Source organism: Mesoplodon mirus (genome assembly GCF_964341445.2).
Source record: "Mesoplodon mirus genome assembly, chromosome: 12".
NCBI classification, from domain to species: Eukaryota; Metazoa; Chordata; class Mammalia; order Artiodactyla; family Ziphiidae; genus Mesoplodon; species Mesoplodon mirus.
In genome coordinates this window covers 72,363,275-72,389,245 of record NC_138988.1, presented here as the reverse complement: position 1 = coordinate 72,389,245, position 25,971 = coordinate 72,363,275, and the positions used below count along the sequence as shown (strand labels likewise).

The following is a 25,971-nucleotide window of genomic DNA, read 5'->3' as shown; positions in this document are numbered from 1 at the left end:
CACAACAGTGAGAGGTCCGCATACCGTAAAAAAAAATAATAATAATAATAAAATAATAATAATTACACTAAGTACAAGGAACCAGAGCATAAAAGGGTACATACTATATGAGTCCACTTGTCTAAAATTTGAGAAAATGCAAACTAATCTATAGTGAATAAAACCGGGTGGGTTATTGCCTATGGAGAGGGTGGAGGGCGGGCAGGGAGGGGGTCGATTATAAAAGGCACAAGGGAACTTTGGGGGATGATGATCAAACATGATCTTGATGGTAGTGATGGATTCAAAGGTACATACATATGCTAAAATGTATCAAATTATGTACTTTAATTATGTCAAGTTTATGGTATGCCAATTATACCTCAATAGAGTTGTTAAAAACAAACAAAACAGGTCTGTTCCTAGCCTCACCATCTCCAACTGCCAAGGGCTCTGGCCACTGCAGCTGGCAACCCTCTAGAATATTGCTAGTATCATAAGCTGCTCTACAGGTTCTAGGAAAGACCTCACAGCCCAGAGGTTGGGGGAAGGGGAACAAGGAGCTCCCTCCAGGCCCAGGCCTCAGATGATCTGGTCTGGTCTGGTCTTCCAGGAGACGGGTGGTTTACTGTGAGGAGTGTATGCTTTCATATTAAGCCTGTGGCTAAGTTACTTAGGGCCTGTGAGCTTCACCGCCTTCATGGGCACATGGATGACAAAGCCCTCCTCCCAGTAGCCCTGCAGGGCTGTAGGACTACTGTGAGCATCAAACAAAGAGCACATATCAAGAAGCCGGCACAGCACTGGGCACATCACAGGCCCTCCAACCGGGTTCCCTTCCCCTGTCCCGGCCCCAGCCTCCTCCCCAGTGGTGGCTAAGGGTCAGGGCTCTGCCCCCGGAAGCACGAGAGAAGCTGAGGGGCCCCCGGGAGCCTAGTGAAGCACAAGCCCGGTTTTACCTGGAGGTCTCTGGGGGGTAGACCTGAATTGACAGCAGCCCCAGGCTTCTGGGTGGGTTAAAAATAAGGTACTTTCAGCCTGGGAATTTGTGAGAGGCAGATGAGATGGCAAAGGGGAGTGAGAAAGGTGGCCATGACTTGGAGTTTCTAGGGCAAGACGTCAGGAGGGATGTGGGTTTGGGGTGCGGGGATACCCAACCCATGCACACTGGACAAGCAAGTATAGGAGATATTCAGAAATGACCAAAGAAGAAAGGGAGGGAGGGAAGATATTAATGCATGTTGGCATGTGAGAGGGTTTGATGCTATGGTGCAGAGGTATATGTATGGGGTGGTGTGTAGGTGTATGTTTATAGCGGGATATGTGTAGTGTGTGTGTTTATGTGTGTATGTGGTATAGTATGGACGTGTAGGTGGTGTGTGTATGGATGGTGTGCGTACATGTGTATTCATCCCCAGGAAACAAACACACAAGATTCTACTGACTTTCAAGTCTCTGAAGAGAGAAGACCCAGCTAGCTTCCTGAAGTATATGAGCAGAGGAAACAGTAATATCACTGATAATCAGCCCATATTTAGTTTATAAGGAGCTGCCCAAGCATAATATTCAGGAAGTGTTACTGTGGGGAAGGCAATGTCTTGTCTTCAGTTTCCCTTGAACCACACTACGGTCTGGGAGCAGAGATCCACCAAAAGATTCTTGTACCTGCCATGGACCAAAGACCAGGTGTTCACATTCATCATCTCATTTAATCCCAAGACAACCCAGCAAGGTCAATATTTTTGACTGATAAGGGCACTGAGGCTCAAAACCAGGAGATGACACCCACACTAGGGCTCTCTCCTGTAATACACCATCTCATTCCAACCCAGTTTCAATTCAGTTCCGGAGCGTGTGTGTACACATGCACGTGTGCACATTCCTCTGTGTGTATGTGTGTGTCCAGCGGATGCAACTGGGTTTCCTTTGGTGTATATTATAATGGGGTGTACACTCCCTCTGCCATGTGAAATTTTGTTGTTATATTTTAGCCACTTCCCCAATAAGCCTGAGGTGGAACAAAACAAACAGCTGACAATAATGTATACCCAATCTATTCCATGCTCCATATTTTACAAGACAGATATTCAGCGCATTTGTAGAAAGAAGGATACTAACGTTTACTAAGAGCGAGGCTAGGCTCAAACTTTCACATTTATTATTTCACTTAATTGATTCCAACATCCTACAAAGATGATATTGTGCATTCTTACATACAGGGAAATCAAAGCTTAGCGAAGGTAAGCAACTTGCCCCAGTTAGCAGGGTTCATAAAACATGTGAACCTCAGTCGAATTGATTCCAGACCTCAGACACGGCCTCCCCGTGGCACAGGAACGGCATCATCATGGTAAACGGTTGCTCCCCACCCCCCCAGCCATGGACGCCTCTCCACCCCTTCCCCATCACCCATCCCAACTACCTCTCAGGGAAGAACTCAGCACTAGTACAGAGAAGCCCTGTACCCCAGCCGCAGACAGCAATCCAACCCCATCATCTTACCGCACACGGAGTCACAGAAAGATCCAGGCTATCCCATCTTCCGGATCAGCCTCTTGGGTATGCGAGCTGGGTACCTTGAGAAGGGCCTCGGGCTTGGTTTAAGGCTCTGCTGTTGCCGTCTTGAAATCTTTAATAATTTTTGAACAGGGAGCCTTGCATTTCCATTTTGCACTGAGGCCCGTGAATTGCACAGCTGGTCCTGCCCATCTTCTAAGGCAGCCAGCTCCAGCAGCCTTTCCCAGGAAGAGCAGCCCAGCCAGCCACTCCCTGTGTGTTTCCAAAAATGTTACCCACAGTCCCTGAATGGTCAGGACAGAACAGAGACAAGTTACTTTAATCTGGGGTGGCTTCCTGCCCGAAGGGCCTTGAAGGGCCACTCAGTAACTGCTGGGCTGCTCCCCACCCCGATCTTTTCTCCTTATCCCACCTCACCCCTCCGCTGCAGGTTCCCTGGTCACTCCTCCCTAAATGCGCCATTGCTCAAGGGATTAAAATTCCTAGAGGGCTTGGACACTTCCACTTTATCTCCGACTCCCCCCACTGGGTTCTTTCTGCACACACAGCAGGAACTCAGTAAGAGCGGATGGATCAGCTACATTACAGTATGTACTTCCTGAATTCTTGACCCTATCCGTTATAAAGCCTATTATCAATGTGATGGCTTTACATAACTCAAAGACTGTGTGTCCTTCTGCGATTGGATAAATACTAAAAGCAAGAAAATGTGTCAGCTTTGAAACAGAGTTAAAAAAATTGGTTCTGCTGGTTCTGTTGGGTTGGCCAAAACGTTCATTCGGGTTTTCCCGTAAGCGGTTCACAAGTGAACTTTTTGCCCAACCCAATACATTTGGGTCGGCAATATTATCCCTCACCCCATCCCCATGCCCACCTCTGCTTCCTGCCCCTCCTGTCCCTCCGCTACGCAGGCCCTACCTTCTCCAAGCAGCCTTCCTACCCATCCTCATCTACCTGAATTCTCCCAAATTAACTCAGAGCCCCTGTTGTCTACTCTGTTTCTAGGACACTGCATCATATACTGCTCTGTGGCACTTGTGTTATTTAATGTATTAATTTATCTTTTTTTATGCCAATGAGCTTTTCCCCCATCTAGACTCTGAGCCCCCTGAGAACAGGACATAGTGCCATGTATGCAGCAGGTCCTCTTCCTGAATGAAAGTTATCTCATGGCAGGGGGTGGGAGTGGGTTAGAGAGAGAGGAGAAAGTTATTAACCCCAGAAATAAATCTTCATGGAAAATCCAATGAACTCAGGTCCTTCAACCTTTCCTCAGAGTCCAGTGGAGGTCAAAGGCATCCAGACCTTGGCCAGACACCGTCAAGAGGTGTCTCAAGCAGCACTCAGCGAGGCAAAGGTGTGCGCCTTTACAAACCTGCGTGGTTAAATGAGATCTTGGCATTCCCAGACGCAACTCTGGACATTTTCATTTCTGTTTGTTTCTACTCTCCCCACCACCCCCACCACCCTCCAGCCAAAAAAGGCATCTTGCATATAAAAGGCATAAGATATTTTTCCTCTCTGTGCTTCCAGGAACGGGATGTTTCCTCCAAGGGAAACTGAGACCTTGGCTGCGAGACCTCAGGCTACAGAAGCTAGGGTTTCCTCTTTGGAACTCAGACCATCCCCTTCATAGTTCCCAGTCTCTGCATGGACTCCCCCATTCCTAAATCACCTTTCTCTGACCCTGACACCCCTGCAAGCTGTGCCCCAATTGTCTCCATCTAAGGGGCTTCATTTACCCAGCAGGGCCCCTCAGGTCTCCCCCTCGCCTCCCTCCTCAGTGCCCACCTCCCCTGAAAACTGCACTTGTGCGCATCAGTATCACCTCCTTCCATCCTGTTCCCCCTCCAGAGGCCCTCTTCCCAGTTCCCTCTTCGCGGTGTTTCAGAACAATGTGAAATCTGAGCCGCCTGTCCCCATGCTCCACACACACTCACTCTCTCTCTCTCTCTCCTTGATTTCAACCAGCTGATCCCGCTGTCGGGAACACTCCGTCCTGGGCCCTCCCCCTCGTCCTGGCCACTTACCTGGCAGCCTGCGCCCTTCCCCACAGGTGTGGGTGTAGGGCCCCTCCTCAGCATCCTGCCTTTCTCGCATCAGAGCCGCAGCTGCTTCCTGAATTAGCGTCACTTTCACTGGGCTGTGAGGTCCTTGAGGTTGGGGACAGTGTAGTACAGTCTCTCGGGAACCCTGCGCCCAGCACAGGGCCGGGCCCGCAGCAGCTGTGCTGGGGTTTTGCCAAGGTTCACACCTCGGGTCTCTGACCTTCTCCCTCACACTTCTCCCTCCCAGCAAACCTTCCATCTCTTTATTTCAGATAAATCCAGCGGCAGTCACTCTCGAAAGCTCCTCTCCCCCATTTCTGTTCAGAAGCGCTGGCACCACTCCCATCAACTTCCTCTCAGACCGCCTTCATCTCCTTCCCCCTTCAGACCACCCCTGCTTTTCTCTGTGAATGACCCCACAGTCCGAGGTTCATCCTGAACTCTTCCTCCATTTTGAGAACTGCTACATGCCAGGTATTTGTATGTATTATCTCATTTCATTCTCACATCAAACCCTGAGAAGTGGGTATTAGCATCCTGAGTTTACAGACAAGGAAACTGAGGCTCAGAGAAGTCAAGTGACATGCCCAAGGTCACAAGCACATAACTGACTGGGCTGGGGTGAGAGGCAGGTTTTGACAGGCTGTCCAAAAGCCTACCAGGGGCACGCGCGCGCACACACACACACACACACACGCATACACACACGCTGTTCCCTCCTTTACATTATAAATTATCCAATCAGTCTCCACGCCCAATCGATTCCACTTAGAAATGCTTCCTGTATGGGCCCTTTGATCTCCCCTGTGGACGCTCAGGCCCCACTCAGACACACAGGACATGGCTGTGTGGTCACAGAGTCAGAGGGTGGGGGGCCATGAGTCCTGCACATCTAGCTGGCAGCTCTGACCTCACCTCGCCCTCACTCGGGGAGCTGGTACGTGCTCTTAGCTTGGAACCATTTCTTCAAGGCCCCATTCCCTTCTTACTGATTTGGTTGTCCTCCAGCCAGGCTGAGGCTGACCCCTTTCTTCTGGACCCCACCTGCACCCTGCTAATGCTCCTCTTGGCCTCAGACCAAAAACCCTCAACAAGCTACCCACCTGGAGCGCAGCCTGGCTTTCCAGCTCTCTTCCTTCAATTTAGCTCTTGGTTTTCCCACTCTCAGCAGAGCTCCAAGGACAGTGCATCCTAAGGGGCTTCTCAATGATGCAGATCCCAGGGCCCTGCTCTCAAAGTTTACAGGTCAGTAGATCTGGGTAAGGACCCAGGAATCTGCATTTTAGCAAGTTCCCCAAGGGACTGGGATGCAGGCGGTTTCATTCACTCTCCATCCCCTTCCCTTCTCTTTCACCAGCATTTGTACCAACCTTTTTCACAAGTCACCCCTTCTTTCCAGAGTTGTGATCAAATCCCCCAGGTTCTCATCCCGGGCTGCACAGTAGAATCATGGGGCATTTTGAAAAGTATCTATGCCTGGATCCCAACCAGAACCAATTAAAACAGAATCCCTGGGTAGGTGCGGGGGAGCCACTGGGGTGAGCAGCTCATCCTGCTTTGCCCAGGACTGTCCCAGTTTTAATCCTGAAAGTCCCACATCCCAGGGAAGCTCTCAGTCCTGGGAAAACAGGATCAGTCATTCACCCTACAGGGCTCTGGAATTTGCAAACCTCTCCAGGTGATTCTAATTTGCAGCCAATCTTGCCAAACACTGGACCCCATCTGGATCAAGAGATGCCCCTCCCCCCCGCATTCCCTCCAGCCAGCGCTCACGGGCCTTTTGTTTTCACTTAGCTCAGGTGATCTCAAAATGTGTCTCTAGACCAGCAGCATCAGTGTCACCTGGGAACTTGTTAAAAAAAAAAAAAGGTACAGCCAACTCTAAATAATTTGCTCTTCTCTCGGCTGCAGAGATCCTTTGTGAACCCCTACCCAGAGCCACCGACATTTACTGCCTTGAGTGAAGTGAAGACTAAGGAGTTAACTGGTGGTGGAGGTTTGAGGCTGGGAGCTCAGTCCTCCTCAGGGAGGTTTAGTGGTGACCAGAGGGGCCTAGGTTTTGATTCATAGGCAACAAACTTTTACTGACCACTAACTAATTAGCTGGCTTGTTTGTGGCATCTCATTAAATTCAACACTAACTCTGTCCAGCATTTGGTGTTGGGATTTTCGTGGGGTCCATACATAAAACTTTCCTCTTCTGGCTCAAGTTCAGGACCAGTTGAGAAACAGATACATGAAGCAAACAGATGGAGGTCACGATATCAGCCACGTTCCTGACAGAGCTGTGGGAGTAAGCGGCTGTGTCTCCCTGGCCAAATGGACTTCCTAATGTCTCACCCATGAGTGAGGCCAGCTGACATGTCCAGTCCTTGGCATAGGAGGGTGACCGTGGACCTTCCCGTAGGAGCGGGCTCCTGACCTCAACCCCCAGAGCTGGCCAGATGCGCCCCCTGCAGGTGGCAGAGCCCAGGGAAGGGAGCGAGCGTTGGCAGACCCAGTTCATAACCTCCCAGAGCCATTGGTTAGAGGTGCCTCACTCCTTCCCCTGAGGAAGTGATGGGGAGGGACAGGCCAAGGTTCTCCACCCCTACGTCCATTTTAGCCACTCATTCCCTGATCCCACCCCAAGACATGCTGGCCTGGTCTGGGGAGGGAGCGGGCATTGAAAACTTGTAAAAGTTCCCCAGGGGATGCTAAGGTGCCATCCGTGTTGAGTAACCACGCTTGGGAGATCCTCTCCTGGAAATGAGAGACCAGGGATGCTCCTCTCTCAGGGTGGGGTTGCTTCTATTTCACAACCAGGGGAACAAGGTCTCGGGAACCTTACGCATCTTGCCCTATGCCCGGAACGGGTCAATGGAATCTTAGGAATGAGTAATAGCAGTGAATGAATCAGCTTTCTCCAAAGTTTGGGTGGACTTGGAGGTTTTCAGCCAGGTCGCAGCCAGATCAGCTAAAGCACTGGTTCTAGAATCTCCCGGAGGGCTTGTTATATGCAGCTCACTGGGCCCCACCCCCAGAGTTTCTGATTCAGAGGGAGGGCTGTGTAGCTGTGAGCACAGGCTTCTGAGTTGGGCAGATCTTTGCCACCAACATTAAGGATGGCCTTGCCTGGGGTTCACCCAACCTCTCTGGGGCTCAGTTTCTTCACTGGTCAAATAGCGATCACAGGATTAATGACCTCATGTGTTTCTTGTGAGTTGAACCAGGACACACGAAGCACCTAGTGTGGTGCATGGCACGTAGTAGGACTGGAGATAAATTGCAGATGTTGATTATTATCTGTAGATGTTGCTGTTATTCAGGGATAGCTTCTTTGAAAAGGTTGAGAGGAGGTTTCGGATGCAGGCAAGAATACCAAGAGGCAGAACACCAAAGAGAGAAAGAGCCAAGTCTGAAAGGATACAGGAGGGGAGCCAGAAACAGGGCAGAAGCCAGTGCACAGAAGGTACAAGCGAACTGTGTGCAGAGGGTGGGGGTCTGCGGCAGATCTGGCTGACAGAGAGGCTGGGAGTCAAAGTCACCCAAAATAGAACTCCCTCCTCTCCAAACTCTCAATTCACTCCCCCCTCCCCACTCCCTATCTCTCTGGGCCGCACGCCACATGCCTCTGTCAGACTCATTTGTTAGAACTACCCCCCCTAACTGCACCCCGACCCCTGCCCTAGGGACTCAAGGAATCCTAGCAATGTGTTCAGTTCCAAGTACTGGAGGAAAAGGAGCAAAATAAAAAGGGGAAAAAACCCTCTCTCCAGGCTTGTGTCTTTGTAGGACTTCCCACAGCCCCCCAAGTCTTCCTCTCCCCCAAGAGATGGCCATTCGGAGTCAGCATCTGGTTAGAAGTATCCAAACCAACGGGTACCAATGGCCTGTCTCCCCTCACCCGACCTCAAAGCCCTCTCTGCCACCGCATACTCCTTCCTCTTTCATAACTAGACTCAAAGCTCATCTCCCTGAAGTCTTCCCTGATGAACTTCACTTAACTGCAAGAGTTCCTTCCTTCATGTGTGCATTCATCCATCCATCCATTCATTCCACAAATGTTTACTGAGCATCTGCTCTTGTAACAGAGAAGAACAAACCTGACTCCATCTTGGATCTGTTCCTTTAGCTCTAAGCCCTGTACTCTGTTGCTCTAAGCCCTGTACTCTGTTGCCTGTGCTTAGTCATGCTCTGCACACCTGCACATTTGCAAAAGAATGTTGCCTATAGCCTGAAATATACATGATAGGCCATCCTCAAGGCTCCGACCTTTAAAGGTACAACACTTTTCCATCCATATAGAGATAAATGGATAAAGGTGCAGAACAGAGAACCACAAGTGTCTTGTTGGATACTGATAGGAACAGTGTGACCAGACCTATGTGGACAGCTGCAAGAACAAAGGATTCCAGCACCAAGTCTGCAACAACCAGCCACACCCCCTCCCCTTTTAGCATAAAAGCAGCCTGAATTTTAACTCAGGTAAGAGGGTTCTTTGGGACACTAGTCCATCATCTTCTCAGTCTGCTGGCTTTCTGAATAAAGTCACTATTCATTGCCCCAACCACTCATTTCTCTCGATGTATTGGCCTGTCATGCAGTGAGCAGTACAAGCTTGGACTTGGTAACACTCTGTGACTAGGCACCGTGCTGGGCAGCAGGGATTCGGATACAAAAGAGGCACAGTCCCTGCCCTCCCGCAGCCTAAGGAAGGCAGCACTAGAGTGGGAGCTCACAGTCCTAAGGAGATAATGGGGCCCCCTTGTCATGTTCTTCAAGTTCATGCTCATGCTCTTCAATCCTCTTTTTTAGCATGAGAAGAGACTTACCAGCCACTGGTGAGATGGCACCCTCTTTGTCCTGCACACACAAACCACACCAAAGAAAACACATCCATATCAGACACGGCTAACACACTTCATGGTTCCATGTTACTTTCCATTCTATAGACTTTAGAAGTTTGTCTGAGCCTCAGTGCATGTCATCATCAGTAACTGACTCAGCCCCTGTATTTGGCATCGTAAGGACCATCTCAACTGACATTTATTGACCTGCTTGGATGTACCAGGCACCAGAGCTAAGAGATAAATAAGATATGTTCCTGAGCACCTAGAGATGACAGTCCAGTGGGAGAGCCAGGCACATAAACAGTCATAATACAATATGGGATGCACACAGAAAGGCACTGTGACGTGAGTAGAGAGCCTTGTTGTTGACCAGGAGGACACCAGGGGGGGCTTCCTGGAGGAGGCAATGAAGAGAAAGCAGTAAGTCTGTTAATGAGCCTGTGCAGTGGCTTGGTTCCCGCCATTTCAGGTCATCTTAATCACATCCCACTGACTTTGTTCCCTTCCCTTCCTCACCCCTCCATCTCAGAATGCCCCGGGCACTGGGGCTTTTGGGAAAATGAATCCACGTGCACGTGGTATGACTGTGGGGGGATTTTTTCCAGTTCCTTTATTTAAAGGAAAAAAAAATAATGTTATAACGCCAATAACTGATGATGTAATAAAAGCTAAATATATAAAGCAAAATGTTATTTCCCCTGGCTATTTGTAGGTGGTGCTCAGATACCCGCCTTGGCCTTTCAACTCCAGTGCCAACAGGGGCCAGAGCTGAATTTTCAAATGTTGCACCACGGTCCTTCATAGCTGGAAAACAGCTACTGGCAGACAGAAAAGGGCAGGGCTTGGGCTGACTTGCGAGCTGAGTCAGGGCTGTACCAGGCTCTGCACAAAGCAGCTACAGCTGCAAGTCGAAGGCCTCTTTATTTAACTAGGGAAGCCGAGTGGAGGGAGGCTGTCACATCACACTTTTTGTCAAGCACAGTCATCCCAACAGGTAGTGAAAATCACTGCTCGTGTCAAGACTGAATGAGAATAGCAAGATGAAAGTTCTCCCATACACAGGAATGGGAGAGAATCTGAAAACCAACAGCCCTTGCTAGCATGGAATGAGATTTCCTACAACATGAGGCGTTTGCCCTGATATTTTTACCCCTGGTTGAGTTCACTGAAGCCAATCCCCCTTTCTCTGGGGATGATATATGTTATTCAAGGGGCAGCATTTTATTTTTATTGAGTGCTAAAGAACTTTCACCCCAAGACTCCTTTCTGAGAAGCAAAGGCCTCAGGAATAGGATGGAGTTGAGAATCTAGAGTTTTCGCTTCTATGCTTGGCTCTGCCACTAACTAGCTCTGAGACCTTTGGGAAAGTTAACTTCCTTAAGCTTCACCTTCTTCGTCTGTCATGACAGGATATACCCCATAGTGTAGTCATGAGGAGTAACTGACAATTCAGGAATAATACTGCATGTCTGATACAGAGTACTTTACAAGGGAAGTACTGAAAATATTTCCCAATATATTTTGCCTTTTGGGAAATCCAAGTATTTTTTTCTTTTTCTTTCTTTTTTTTTTTTTTTTACTTTCCTTTCTCCTGTACCCTTCCAATATCAGCACTAAGACACAGCCTTATTTTCTCTGGTCAAAGACTTATAACCCCCAAAACAAAAAGGTCAATAGAGCAGGGAACGGTCACTAAGAGTTAATGTTGTTTTCTCTGGACAGGATGAGGAATAGAAAACCTTTCTAAGACTAGGAGGGAAAGGAATTAAATGGCCAGGATTTCACTCCCTTCCACACCAGGCGGGAGGGACATCTTTAGAAAGGAGCCAATGACTTGGAGAATCCCAGGACAGCGATGTACACCTGGGGAAATGCCACGCCCCTTGGAGAAGCCCTGCCTTCAGCTGGGCTCAGAGCAACAGGGCTCGGCCAGGGGTAGGTTAGCAAGGGCTGGGGGCTGTCCTTGGGCCCATCCATCCAGAGCCCTCACATCCAGGCAACAGCTGGACACTGGGGCCCTTCAGGGGCAGGCGGGAGTCCCGGGAGAGCCACGGGGCCTGAAAAAATCGCAGCTTCAGCAACAGGTGCCAGGTAACCCTTCAGAGGCCCCGGGACAAGACCAGACCTGGCTCCTTCAGTGGATTTCAGCACAGGGGCCCAAGACGCAGAGGGAACACAGAACACATCAGTGGATGTCAGCAGGGACCCTGCAGCCTTGAGAAAACTGGAGCCTCCCCAGCAAGCAGATCGCAGAGGAGGAGGGCCCTGGAAGACACCTCACAGGGAGTCTGAATCCTGACCTCACTGGACCATGAGCCCCTGTCTCACATCAGAAGAGACTAAAGTACCTTTATTTACTAAGATAAGATTTTAATTGCAAGTTATCAATTAGAGCAAATAATTACTTTTTCCTGCACGTGTGAGTTGTACCATATACATGTTCCCCAGCCATTTTAGGAAACCTTCAATAAATATTAGCTGCGTCCTCCTCCTCATCATCATAACTAAATAGGGTCTTCCTGGACTGACACGGAGGCAGGGCAGGAGGCAGGGCAGATGCGGACGAGAGCAAGAAACAGTCCTACTTGTTTCCGATCTGAGTCCTAGGAAAGCTGAGGGAGCCTGGAGGGCCCGGGGTCGGGAGGGGAGAGTTGCAGCCTCTGAGACTCAGGCCCTTGCCTGGAGTTTTCACCCTCTCCTACCATTCTCTGCAAACATAGTCACGCCCTCCCTTCTCACTCAGGTTTAACTCTAATGAATCTGCCCACTGCTCTGCCCTTTCCTCACCAAGGGGGCTGCAGAGGAGGGGGTACCAGGCCACTTGCCCCCTTACACCTGCCTGGCCTGTCAGGATAGGGTCCTGCAGGGCTGTTCACCTGCCCACTCACTTACCATCTGTGCAGGCTTAGCAGGACAGCACAGTGGGTACAAACCAGAACTCAGGAGTTAGGCTGCCTGAGTGCCGACCCCAGCACCACTGATCTGCTGTGTTATCTTTGGCCAGTTACTTCACCTTCCTGTGCCTCCGTTTCCCATCTGAAAATGGAATAGTAATCTGCCTCCTAATGTAATTGCAGGGGTTGAGTTAGTGGTCTTGTATACGGTGATCAGGGTCATGCCTGGCTCCCAGCAAGCACTGTCTGAGGAGCAATGATTGTTCACCTTCTCAGTGAGATTATTTAAAATAACCTCTCTTCCATGTGGAGAAAAGGGAACCCTCCTACACTGCTGGTGGGAATGTAAATTGATACAGCCACTATGGAGAACAGTATGCAGGTTCCTTAAAAAACTAAGAATAGAGCTACCATATGATCCAGCAATCCCCCTACTGGGCATATACCCTGCGAAAAACATAATTCGAAAAGATACATGCACCCCTATGGTCACTGCAGCGCTGTTTTCAATAGCCAAGACATGGAAGCAACCTAAGTGTCCATCGAGAGGAATGGATAAAGAAGGCGTGGTACATATATACAATGGAATATTACTCAGCCATAAAAAAGAATGAAATAATGCCATCTGCAGCAACATGGATGGACCCAGAGATTATCATACTAAGTGAAGTAAATCAGACAAAAACAAATCCCATATGATATCACTCATATGTGTAATCTAACTTAAAAAATGATACGAATGAACTTATTTACCAAACAGAAACAGACTTACAGACACAGTTACTGTGACCAAAGGGGAAAGGTGGCAGGGGAGTGATAAATTAGGAGTTTGGGATTAACATACACGTACCACTACATATAAAACAGATAATCAACAAGGACCTCCCTTATAGCACAGGGAACTCTACTCAATATTCTGTAATAACCTGTATGGGAAAAGAATCTGAAAAAGAATGGATATATGTATAATGGAATCACTTTGCTGTACACCTGAAACTACTATCACACTGTAAAGCAACTATACTCCAATACAAAATAAAAATTAAAAAAAAAAATTTAATGCATGGAATATAGTCAATGATGAATATCCAATAGCACAAATAATGGTTTAAAACAAAAACAAAAACCCTCTTCCAGCACCGTCCACTCCCTTCTCCCGCCTCATTTTCCACATAGACCTATCACCATGTGAGACGTTATATATGTTATTTATTATCTCTCCCTGAGACATTTTTATCCGTCATTCACTGTGTATCCACAGTGCCTAGAATTACTGCCTAGCACATAGCAGACCCTGTAATAAAGAATGAATACAGAAAACTTTTCTTACTAACTGCAGAACCTTAGGCAGATTATGTAACTCCACATGCCTCAGTTTACTCATTAGGAAAATGGGGTTGACGTGAGGATGAAATGAGAAAACATCTGTGAATATGCCCACTCTGGCCCTTGGTACATGGTGGATGGATGACGGCTGATCTGGGAGGACCAGTCTCGGCCTGACTCAGGCAGGGCCTGCAATGGTTAATCCCCAAATCTCTTCCCCGCCGTGGCAAGGCGAGGCTGGACTGCAAGGCCACTGGCAGCTGTCCAGGTGGAGGATAAATGTCAGAGGTGGGTGCCTGTGGAGCTGCCCTGGTCCTGACGTGGAGTCTTGACCCAGGCAGCTGGAGTCTCTCCCCACCCCCTCCTGCTGGGAGACACTGCCTGAGCCTGGAGCGTTTCTGGTGCAGGAGTGAGCGGTGGGAACCTCCGCCTGCCTGGGTCCCACGCCACATCCTGGCCTCGGGGGAGGTGGGCCCAAGGCCTGGCCTTCCCAGCCATTCCCAGGCGGCCTGCTCTCCTGCAGGCCCAGCTGGGCTGACTGAACCAGAGGTCTGTAGGGACAGGTCTGTCCCTCAGCATTGCCTCGTCCCTAGCCACGAGGAGGGAGCTACAGGCCTCAGCACAAGGAGAGTCTGTGTTCAGAGCTCAGCTCTGTTGGCTCTGAGCCCTACCCACCTTCCCAGCCTGGGGGAAGGGAGTATGTCCAAAGGCAGGTGAGCCTCAGGCCGCCAAGTCACAGAGAGGACACCCAGAAGAGCTGACTCCAACTGGGGTCTTCTCCCGTGTCTCCATTCCTCCCAAGTCTTCATTTCCCCCAATGCTCCAGCTTTCCAGCAACTTCCCCAAGAGTCCATGCCTCTCCAGGACTGACCCAGAAAGAGATGAACACAGACGCACAAGTTTAGCACGCGTGAGGAAGATGAATAAATGAAACCCAGCGTTTACCCCACGGCTCATTCATTCCTCAGTTGCATGTGGAAGCCCCACGCTGTGCCAAGCACGGCACACAGCAGGGAGGTGGCCGTGAATAAAACATAGAGCTGGTCATCAAAGATGCTCTTGGTCAGTCAGGAAAGGGAGGACCACGGGTAAGCTGGCTGGGGAGGGGGCAGAGCAGCACAGGGCAGGTGGGAGTCTAGGGGAGGGGTCTCTAACATGGCCTGCGGAGGGAGGGAGGGCCAGGAATCGGAAGGGTGACACCGAGGTGTTTCCGGCAGGCAATGTCTTGGGGAAGAATGCAGGGGTTGATGAACGGAGAAACGATATCCCTCACCAAGGGGCCAGCTCAGAATCACCTTGTGGGGGAAACTGGCCTCAGCTCCCATCCTCTCAGTCTTCAGGGACTTTCACTAGAAAGTAAGCCCCCCACCGAGGGCAGGAACATGGTCAGGCTGCACCCTCAGAGCTTAGAAGAGTGACGGGCACCCGTGGGGGGCACACGGCAAACGTGCCTGAGCACGCCAGTGCATAAACTCCCCGAAGGTAAGCTCACTCCTGACCCCCAGGAGCCCTTACTCTCCTCTGATCCCCCTGGCATTCGTGGAAGCTGATATTGCCCAGGTTCGTCTTGATAAGCATAAAAAGCTCAACACGATAGAACTCTCTAACTGGTGTCAGACAAGGTATCTCTTCAGCCTCCAGCATGGGCAGCCCTCACAGGCACAAGCAGTGGGGTTCTCCCCAGGTGCTGCTGGAATCACAGGCCACTGGGGACCAAGGTGAGGAAGAGCAGACAGCTGGTGCACCTTGGTCTCTACAGAAGGACGGCACGGTGCTGGCACCCACTCCAGCCCTGGGCTCACTGCAGGCCCATCCACACACGCTCCCAGCCCCTGGCATGGAAAGGATGGGTGGGGGGAGGTGCCGATTAGCGCTCTCTGTTCAGACACCACTGTGAAGCTGGGCCGTGGGGAAATGGCCCAAACACCAGCCACTCCCACTTGCCTCCTTCTCAGTGGAAAACTGCAAAGAGCACAGGTTCCCTTCGCTTGTCATTCGGCCAATATTTAATGAAGACCTACTATGTGCTAGACCCTGTCAGGGGGACTAGGAAAGCACAGTCAACCTGTCCGAACCCTTGCCTTCTGGAAGCTCATGGTTTAGAGACAGCCAGGCAGAACAGTGGTTTTCAAGCATCACGCTAAGTGCCACATCAGGGGTAGGTCTGCCGGGACAGAGAGGAAGAGAACTTCACCTCCCTGAAACTGCCGGGAGGAGATTTTACGGAAGCGGTGGTGTTCTGAACTGAGCCTTGAAGGATGGCTAATTACTTCACCAGGTACCAACCTTCAGGCAGAGGGAAGGGCAAGAGTTAAGATACAGCCGGTGAGAGGCGGGGCGTACAGAGGTGGCTGTGGCCAGACTGGAGAAGTAGCCCAGGGCTTGGTCCTGAGGGACCCACCCTCCTTGGACTCTGAAACTGCATTTGGGATTTTCCAAAGTCTCCTTTGGTCCATTAAGAGAATCTATGCTCAGACCAAGGAGGTCAAGGGGAAGCAGACTGCACACAGAGACAGAGGCCCTGAACAGCAGCCCAGGCCCGAGCCCCACACCCCACCAGGCACAGGGGTGTCTCAGTGGACCCCTACTCAGAGAGCCAAGTCACGAGGGCCACTGCTCTCTGGAGTGACCAAGTGCCATTCCACAAGCTTGGGTGCAAAAATCTGACCCTGGGAAAGACTACCCTGTTCTGCTTCTGGATGGCTCCACTTCCCCACCCCCCAACCCCGCCCGTGTGTAAGGAACTTGACTCCTTTCTCCGACTAGCCTGCAGGGAGGCTCCCTCAAGGCTGCTGGGAAGCACAGGGTGTTGAGAGTGGAGGTGACGATACTTTTCAAGACCACTCTACAGAGGAGAAAAAGCAAGGCCACTTACGCCAGGACCCAGAGCAAACTCCTGACAGCCCACGTCTAGAACCCCATCCTCAAATTCTCAGCAGGAACTCTTCTTTCCTGCTACAGGACAGTGGCAGACAAACCCTGGTTTGGTTCTTCAGTTCTTGGTTTCCTCTAAACGGTTCTACATACGCTATCTTCAGCAGAAACAACAACTACAAAAATTAATTTAAAAACTCTGAAAACCTTCACCCAGATTCCTCAGTGAGGGCTTCCCTGGTGGCGCAGTGGTTGAGAGTCCGCCTGCCGATGCAGGGGACACGGGTTCATGCCCCGGTCCGGGAAGATCCCACATGCCGCGGAGTGGCTGGGCCCGTGAGCCATGGCCGCTGAGCCTGTGCGTCCGGAGCCTGTGCTTCGCAACGGGAGAGGCCACAAGAGTGAGAGGTCCGCGTACCGCAAAAAAAAAAAAAAAAAATTCCTCAGTGAATATATTCCCTAAAGATTGTGAGTCCTGCGAGGGCCAGAGCTATACCGCCTCTCTCTTTGGATGATGTTTCCCTAATACTCTAGAAACAAATCCACAACTTCTCCCAGTCTTCACCTCAGATTTTCTCTTTGAAGCCTGGAGAATATTTAGAAACTCTTTAAAAAAGAGATGATCTTCCCAAGAGTCAGCCCAAAAGGTTCTGATCTGCCAAGTGGATGTCATAGAAACCTGCGATTTCACACACGATTATCATTATTCATCTACCATCAGTACCTTTTCTTATATTCCACACCTCATTTTATGTATAGTTTCCTTAATTTGGGCATGCAAAATGGCTCTAAGGAGAAGTGAGAAAAATCAGCAGCAGAAGCTGAAAGCAAACCGACCTGGTGTCCAGGGATTTGGGAGTTTGGGGAGGATCAGGTGGCATTTTGGATATGTTTTCCAGGAAAGAAGAGCTATTGGTCATACCAGCTACACAACTTAGGGATTGTGTTAGAAGGGAAGGAAGGGAGGGAGGAAGGAAGGAAGGAAAGGAGAGAGAGAGAAAGAAAAAAAGAAAAGGAAGGAAGGAAGGGAGGGAGGGAGGGAACAAAGATTTGAAACCCTCCCCAAAACTTCAAATGACTTCTCTCCCACTTTAGAGCACCATAGGGATATTCACCTTTTCAGAGACTTACTTTCCCCAAATGACCCCGCCTGCTAGCAGAATGTGGCCTTGCCCTGTGAATGATGAAGCAATGAGGTGGAGAAGGCCAGGAGCCCTGAGATGCCCCAAGGGATAAAGGGAAGGCTCTCAAAAGTCAAAAACTATCTGTCACCAACTGTTGGTTATTTGGACAGTTAAACCAGATACCGAGAGCTGACCCTATACCCCTTCCTCCTCGGACCTCTCCTCCCCCAGCTGAGCAGAAACTAATCACATCTTTATTAGATGTGATTATTTCTCCCCAGTATCTTTTCCAGGAGCCAGATACACGGCCAGCAGGCAGGATGGATCAAGACAGACGTCCAGTGGGGAAGGAAGCCAGGTTCCGTGAGCCAGGCCCAGTATGCATACGCCTTATCCAATATTTACCAACATACCTACACCTTCCGGACACACATTCTATGTGCGCCTCATCCCCATTTTCCATTAGAAACCGGGTTCACAAAGGCCAAACGATTTGCCCTGGACCATTCAGTAGTGGTAGAGGAGGACTGGGTCTCTCTCCTGCCGCACTCTGCCCAAGGGGCGCCAGGACCACCGTTTGCCGTGTCCAGGCTGTGATGTGCAAGAGAGTCCCACTTCCACGGGGATGTGTGAATCCATTGTGGCCACAGGGAAGGCACACCTGGGAGAGAAGGTGCAGGCCAGACCCTCACCACCAATGCCTGGTGCCCCTGTGCTCCTGCACCACCCAGAGGCCCAATTCCAATCCCCACCAGCTGAATGACACCCGGGTCAGGGAATGGTGCTGGTGGAGGCCCAGCATCTTTTCCTGGGTACCACAGAGAGAGTGTGGGCAAGGGAGAGGGTGGATTGGGCTGCTCCTACAGCAGTATATTACCTCCATTTCCCTTAAGGAAGGATACCCTTTTTAAATTCACACCAAGGCTCTGCATGGGTGAGGGGTAGCCCTGACTGGGGCTCCCACTTGGCAGGTCAGCTCCCGTGGGCTCAGCTGAAGCCATCCCCAGGCCACCTCTCACCACTGTCCTCCACTAGCCAGGCAGTTGGAATAACCTGGCTCTGGAGAAGAAGAATGGCAAATTCCAGGCTCTGGAACCCTCTGCTCTTCTCATCCCGCTGGCTTTGCTCCACACTCCATCCATTCAGAAAACACCCCGAGAGGGGCAGGGGGAGCAGAAATTCACACTCTGGGCCCTGTCTGGAGCTGGCTGCCCAGGATCCAATTTCGGCCGCATCTTCTCTTGCTGAGAAGGCACGGGGTGGGGGTGGGGGCACCTCTCTGGCTCACCCTGCCTGCGGGAGCTTGGAGGCCTCTCCTACACGTTGACATGCATCTTCTGTCCTGAATCTGCAGAACCATCGCGGTCAGGGATTTGGGGCTTGTTTTCTTAATTAACTGAAAATGCTAACACAGGAGCCTTGGAGCTGGCAGGGGCTTGGCCTACAGCGGCTACAAGAGAAAATTCTTGCTTTGAAATCTGGATCTCTCGTTTTCCCACTCATGCCCCTCTCGGGATGTGAAAACAAACAGGGCCACCCAATCACGGGGCGCAGGGAATAAGCAGGCTCAGGTTACAGGGCCAGAGATGGATTTGGCACCAGGATGCTTCAGGGCCTGACACGTGATGAGATCTTGATTTCCCAAAATGGCTCAGCTAGACCCCCAAAAGTCACCAGCTGTGACAGGGGCGCTAGAGGGGGAAAGGGAGAGGTCATGAGCCTTTGTGCCAATACTACTTCCTGCCTGCCTACTGCCTGGCAGGCACGGAGCCAGGGATGGGGGAGGTGGTGGAGATAGCCAGGTCCTATCCTATCAATTCCTGCCCTTGAGGAGATATAGTTAGGAACAACAAATTACTAAAGTATAGCATATGAAGGGTCACTTCCAAGGCAAGAATGAAGTGACAGAGTCACAGAGGAGAGGAAGAACTCCCTGTGTTGGAGAGGGTACAGGGGTTCAGGGTCATGGCAGGACACAAAGAGGGAACATCTGACCTGAACAAGGAGTCAAAATCTTACGAGTAGATAGGACTGGGCGGCGGGGGACTGAACAGGCAAAAGGGCTCAGAGGCAGGAAAGGGAAGAGTAAATTCAAGGAAAGGCAGGCTGGGTGGGATGGATGGAGAGTGGGGCTCACGGGAGCACAAGAAGGCCTCAGTGAAGAAGATGCACCCAGAGATGTAGAAGCGGGTAGGCCCATCATGCTAAGGAGTCCAGCCAGCCACAGGGAACTAGCAAATGTGCTCCGCACAGGCTAACTCCATCTGGGTCAGGGTTGCCAAGGCTGGCCTACTGTCCGCCAGTTTTTTTAAATACGGTTTCACTGGAACACAGCCACGCCCATTCATTTCCATACTGTCACGGGCTGCTTTGGTGCTTGAGTCATGTGAATGTGATGGAGAGCTTACGGCCCCCAAAGTCAAACTCTGTGTCCTCGGGACTTCACAGCTTGGCGACTCCTAATGTAGAAGATGGATGGGGCCAGAGAGAGGTCTGGAGAAAGGAAGCCCAGGATGATCGCCCAGGATGATTGCCCAGGATCTAGGGGAGGGACAGTAACCAGAGAGTAAAGATTCATGGGATCGTGACTCAAAAGGAGGTATGACCACACGGCAAGACCCAAAACCTCAGCAGCAGAAGAAGGAGGAGAAAAAGGAGATGGATGAGGAAGAAAAGGTCTGGGTCCTGGGTCTCTTGTCTCCGGCCGCCTGCACTGGGGGGTTATCTGATCCACACCAGCCTCCCAGCCCCATCCAAGCGCCGAGGCACCAGGCCAGCACAACGTACCTGCTCATACTCGGGGTGGTGAGGTCTGGGTCACAACTACAGTTCCCTATGTCAGGGATCCTACTACAGCCTTGTCACCCAACAGCTGGACCCTCGAGAGGTCCGAAGTTCTGGGGTGGCCACCCCTCTTGGAGAGGAGATCACACAGTGCTCCCGGGAGGCCCGGCACTTTCCCTTCCCAGACTCGGCACAAGTTGCCCCATCTGGAAAGGCTTAGAGAGGAACATCCATTTGCTAGAGGTCAGAGATGCTGTGTTGGAAGAGGGGCTGCTGGCCCCTAATTTGGGGACTTTCTTCCTTCCTGACTTGCATGTTCCTCCCTGAGTCTCTGGACTGGGTGCCTCCTGATCCTGGAGACCAGGAGGCTGGAAGATCAGAAGCCTACGCTGCTTCGCTCCGGCTGAGTCCAGTTCACTCTACCCCAAGGAAAGGGGATGTTGAACCCTCTGCTCCTGGGAGATCCTTACTACACCGCACCCTCCCTGCCGTAGAGTCAGCGTAGCCCCTCTTAATCTTTGGTATTTGGACCTTCCAAGCATACAACGTAGAATCCGGTTTAAGAAACAAAGCATTAAAAGTTAAACACTGGGGCTTTCCTGGTGGCACAGTGGTTGGGAGTCCGCCTGCCGATTCAGGGGATGCGGGTTCGTGCCCCGGTCCAAGAAGATCCCACATGCTGCGGAGCAGCTGGGCCCGTGAGCCATGGCTGCTGGGCCTGCACGTCCGGAGCCTGTGCTCCGCGGCAGGTGGGGGGGGGGGTGCACAGCAGTGAGAGGCCTGCGTACCACAAGGGAAAGAAAAAAAAAAGTAAAAAAAAAAAAGTTAAACACTATCATTTTAGGAAACCACACTTGGTGCCAACTTGCTCAGAAACATAAACTCGGGGACTAAAAATCTCAGGCCAGTAGTAGGTTCTATGATGGCCATTCAGATGATTCACAATGAATACACTCAATTTTCAGATTATTATTAAAGTGAAAACAACAGGAAACATTTCTGAAGGAAAAGAACATTCTCAAGCTGAGTTCTCGACACAACTCTCCCCAAGGGTCTCTGGGCTCATCATCTGAAAGACTCTGCATGGGGCTGAGGACCAGGTGGTAGAGTTAGGCTGGCCAGGCCTTCCCCAGTCTAAGGCCCACCCGTGTCTTCAGCGTCCGTTAGAATGGCTGGCACATAGTTCAATAAAATTGAGCCTAATGGCCTAGTAACACATGAATGAATGATTAAATGAATGAACAAGTTCAAGTCCTGGTTCCGCCATTTGCCAGCTCTGTGTCCTCAGGCAAGGTCCTTTACCTCTCCGAGCCTCAGTTTCTTCATCCATAAAATCTCCGCAATTATTCATGACTCCAAGAATTACTGCGAGAATTAAATGAGACGGTATCCATAAAGCCCTTGGCACAGTGATTGGCACATTCAAGGTACAGAATAAATGGTAATTATTGTTACTTTTCAAAGACAGCTTTAATCTCACATCCAAAACACCTTTCCAGATCTTCGCACCCTCCCAATTCCATCATGGCATTTTTTTTTTTTAAATCTCGGTAAACATGCAGCCAGAGCCGGGCACACGATGGAGCATAGGATAGAGCTCTTGGAGCAGAATTTGGCAGACAGCATCTCTGATCTGGAGCTCAGGGCCTGGGTAAGCGCAGGGGCTGAGGCTGCTTCTGTATCCTGCCTTCTCCGTGGGAGGCTACCTCCCAGCCCTCCAAACTACACCTGGGCATTCAAAGCCAGGGAGCTCACCTGTGCCCATGCCACAGGAAACAGGGCTGGGGACCGCTTGCTCTGCAGAGGGTAGAGGTGCCAGCTCAGTCCCGTTCTGCCTGCTTCAGGGAGCCCTCCCCCCATTCCTTCTCACTCTGAGCTGGAGCGGCAGCGTGGGCCTCCCTCCAGAGCGGCGTTCCCAGGCTTCAGAACAACAGGCCTTCCATTCTTCCCAGCCCGGGGCAGACCTACCTCCTCTCGCTACAGCCCTGCCTGCTGCTGCTCCCGGGCAGCTGCCCTGTCCAAGGGGCCTGGAGAACAAGCCTGGGGCCTGGTCTGTCCCCTCACCCCTGAGTCCCCAGCTGAGACAGAAATCACAGTGTCACTCACTGCATTTGGCCTCGGGCATCGTTGCAAACAGCCTTTACTGACCACACTTTCTTTTCCCCAAATGAGAGAAATCTCACATCTGCCCCTCCCTGATCTTCACCCCTTGGGCCAGGCTCCAGATGTTTCCAGATGTCAATCTTCAGCTCCCTGCCTCAGGGGTGGCAACCACTGGGAGGAAGGGAGGGGGCTAGCCCCAAGTCCAAGGCTCACTACCCACTGGGAATCCCAGCACCACCACCCCTACCCCACCCCCATCTCCTTCCCACGTTTGCCCATCAGATTCCATCCGGCAAGAATCACCAGACTCAACCCCAAAACTGCAATCCACAATCCAAGCAGGAAGATATGACGGTTTCTTTCACTTCCCAAGTTTATCCAGCTATTTTCCAACTTTCTTTTTAGGGATCCTGAGCTCAGTCCTTAAGAATGATCCTTGTATGTCCCAGAGCCAGGGCGGAGGGGTGGGAGTCCAGCGCTGCAGTGGGCGTTGTGGCCAGGAAGTCCTTCCTTGGGCATAGATTCTTGGGGGGTGTGCACTTGATTTAAAGCAGCCTCCCTCCGCTGGAGGGTCCCAGCTGCAGCCCAGGGAGGCACCGAGCAGGGGAGGAGGGCCACGGAGGAGCAGCAAAGAGTGTGGCTGCTTTCTGAAAGGGACGGCCTGCCTGGGGAGCCCATGGGGGAAAAGCTACACAGGAAGGAGCCCATGGGGATGAGCCAGACTCCTCCAGGGAAAAGCCAGGGACAAGCACCGGGACCCTGGCTTTTTCACAAGTCTAATCCTGAGGACTTAACAAGCTTGACCCCTCTCCTGCTGTGATGGACAATGAGACAGACTGTTCTCATAGGGAAGGTTGTCCACCTGCAGCTTCTCCCTCAGGGCTGGACTCACCCAGAGGGCAGTACAAAAACCAGTGACAAATGTGAATCACTTACTGTGTGCGAGGCCCCTTCCTATGTGCTTTGCACAAAAGAACTTATTTGGTCCCCACACTTGAGTGTGGAGATACTGTTATTTTTGTTGTTCCCATTTTACAGATGAGGACACTAAGGCCTAGAGAGAGGAAATGGCCAAGGTCCTGCAGGTTATGAATGGAAACATTAGGATTTGAACATATGTGGTTCTACTCAACCGCTAAGCTTTCCCTAGACGGGTCTAGAGGAACCTCACTGTATCAGTCAACAATGCTGATGAAGCCCCTACCAGGGCCAGGTTCATGCTGTGAAAGAGGCAACATGCAAGACAAGGTGTCTGCCCTTAAATGCTCACTGGAAGGAATTACCCAAATGGTAGCACCAAACTTGTCTGGAGGGTAGAATCACTTGTGTTTGTTTTGTTTCGTTTTTTCATCTTTACCATTTTATTTTCTACACTTTCTAAAATAAGCAGTTCTTCCTTTTATAAAGAGAAAAAAATAAATATTCTGCCTCCTATCTCCTACCTGAATATTTAAAATGACCAAAACTAGAGCAGGAAGATCTCTCTGCTCTATTCTACACAGAAGTTCTAAGAGGAAGGAGAGGAGCAAAATGTCCTGGAACAGGACGGCCCAGCAACACTGTGATGAAATCTATGTACATTTTGCCCATTATCACGCTACAGGCAGACTTTCAATAAAATTAAAGCAATAGCTTTTTTCAGCCAAAACTGAAATTAAAACTTTTTCCATACCTGGTAATTAAAAAAAAACAACAACAACCACTCAGTTAAGACCGGACTCCTCATACGTTATGCCAGACCTTTCATAACGTGATCACCAACCCCCTCTGATGCCCCCCTTCACTTTGTCCCACCCCACCCAGCAGCCAGGCCAGGCTTCCAGAGGTTTCCCTCAGCCTAGCCAGAACTCTGATATTTACTCATGCAGTGCCTTCTGCCTATGATGCTCTTTTCTTCTTCCTGTAAAGTCCTTGACACTAAGATCCGGCTTAATGGTCACCGTTGCTATGGAGGCTTCCACCCTGACGAGCACAACTGATTGCTCCCTTCTCTGAGCCCCCGCAAGCTTTGCTCACCCAGAGCATGCTTAGAGTTGGCATCCCTCTGTATCCTAATTAATTTAGTGTCTTTGTTCACTTTTCCATCCCTAGCACCAAAATATCTATGGAATAAGGCAGCACGTGATAATAGTAATTATTATTGTTTGAACAGCATGGATAGTTTTCCAGGTCCTTCCTCTAACATTATCTCGTTTAAGCTAAAAAACAACTGGTTGGAGTGGGTAATGGAAGGGTCAGATATGAATACTGTGGAAGCAAGTAGTGTTGAGGTCCTCGAAACTCTGCCCCTTGGACATTAGGTTTGCCTGGATGGCCATGAAGGGCTGGCCTGGCTCACAGACCTCACTTTCAGATAAAACAGATGGTTCCCACCTCCTGGCCCTGCCCTCTGCATGCTTCCCAGTGCTCCAGCTCAACACGTCCTTGCCCTGGGCTCCCCCACCCGCCAGGCATGAGGATGGTCCTTCCCAGCTGGGTTGTAGAACGGATTCTCTCTGGGTTTGTGAACACAGTATGGCCAGGGCACTAATGAGGCCACAGCTTCAAGTGAGAATCCAGAATGATCCTGCCAGTTTCACGGAGGAAAACTGTCATGCAGCCCCCGCTGTACCCAACCAGGCAGCCAGTCCACAAACCCTGGCTCAGGGTAGGGGTGGCGGTTGGGGTCTTTAGCAGAGGGTGTGAACCAAAGGCACACAGAACATTAGAGCCAGAAGGAAACTTAGAGACCCCATTGCTCAATGTCCCTCTAGACAGCTGGGAAAACTGGGCCCAGACTGGGGAGGGACTTGTCAGTAGCACAGAGTGACACCGTGGCAAAGTGAGGGCTGACACCTGAGCCGTTCCTGATCCAAGCAAGAAAGACACAACCTGAAGACTCTGTACTAACAGAAAGTCACAAAGGCTAAATTCTTTTTCAGGGCATTCTTCAAGTACACAACATACAGGGATTCTTGAATGTGACACCACACACAGAAAACACATAATAAAGAAATCAGTAAAGAAAAAACAGAGGAAGGTGCTGAGTAACAGTCTTAAAATGCAGTCCCCTAGAGGCCAGGCTATGCTGTAACCCAACCCCTCCAGAACCTCTCCTATGAACAAAGAGGGCAGATAGGTCTAAGTCTAAAACTATTTCCACATCAAAAATAAATAAATAAATAAATAAATAATCCAAAAATGGGCAGAAGATCTAAATAGATATTTTTCCAAAGAAGACATACAGATGGCCAAAAAGCACGTGAAAAGAAAATGCAAATCAAAACTACAATGCGGTATCATGTCACACCAGTCAGAATGGCCATCATCAAAAAAGTCTGCAAGTAATAAATGCTGGAGAGGGTGTAGAGAAAAGGGAGCCCTCCTACACTGTTGATGGGAATGTAAATTGCTGTAGTCAGTATGAAGAACAGTATGGAAGTCCCTTAAAAAACTAAAAGTAGAGTTAGCATATGATCCAGCAATCCCACTCCTGGGCATGTATCTGGAG

At 50.4% G+C, this 25,971-nt stretch overlaps 1 protein-coding gene across 3 annotated transcripts in view; it reads right to left on the bottom strand.

Annotated features, from left to right (window-relative positions):
• DAAM2 (dishevelled associated activator of morphogenesis 2) overlaps positions 1-25,971 on the bottom strand; it is a 113,346-nt gene that overhangs the window by 59,593 nt on the left and 27,782 nt on the right. The window contains exon 1 of one of the 3 annotated variants that reach the window (XM_082638191.1): positions 2,482-2,599. The exons of the other annotated variants lie outside the window; for them this stretch is intronic. The gene's annotated coding sequence lies outside the window, so the exon portion shown is untranslated. Of the gene's footprint in view, positions 1-2,481; positions 2,600-25,971 lie in introns of those variants that run through there. 3 annotated transcript variants of the gene reach the window in all.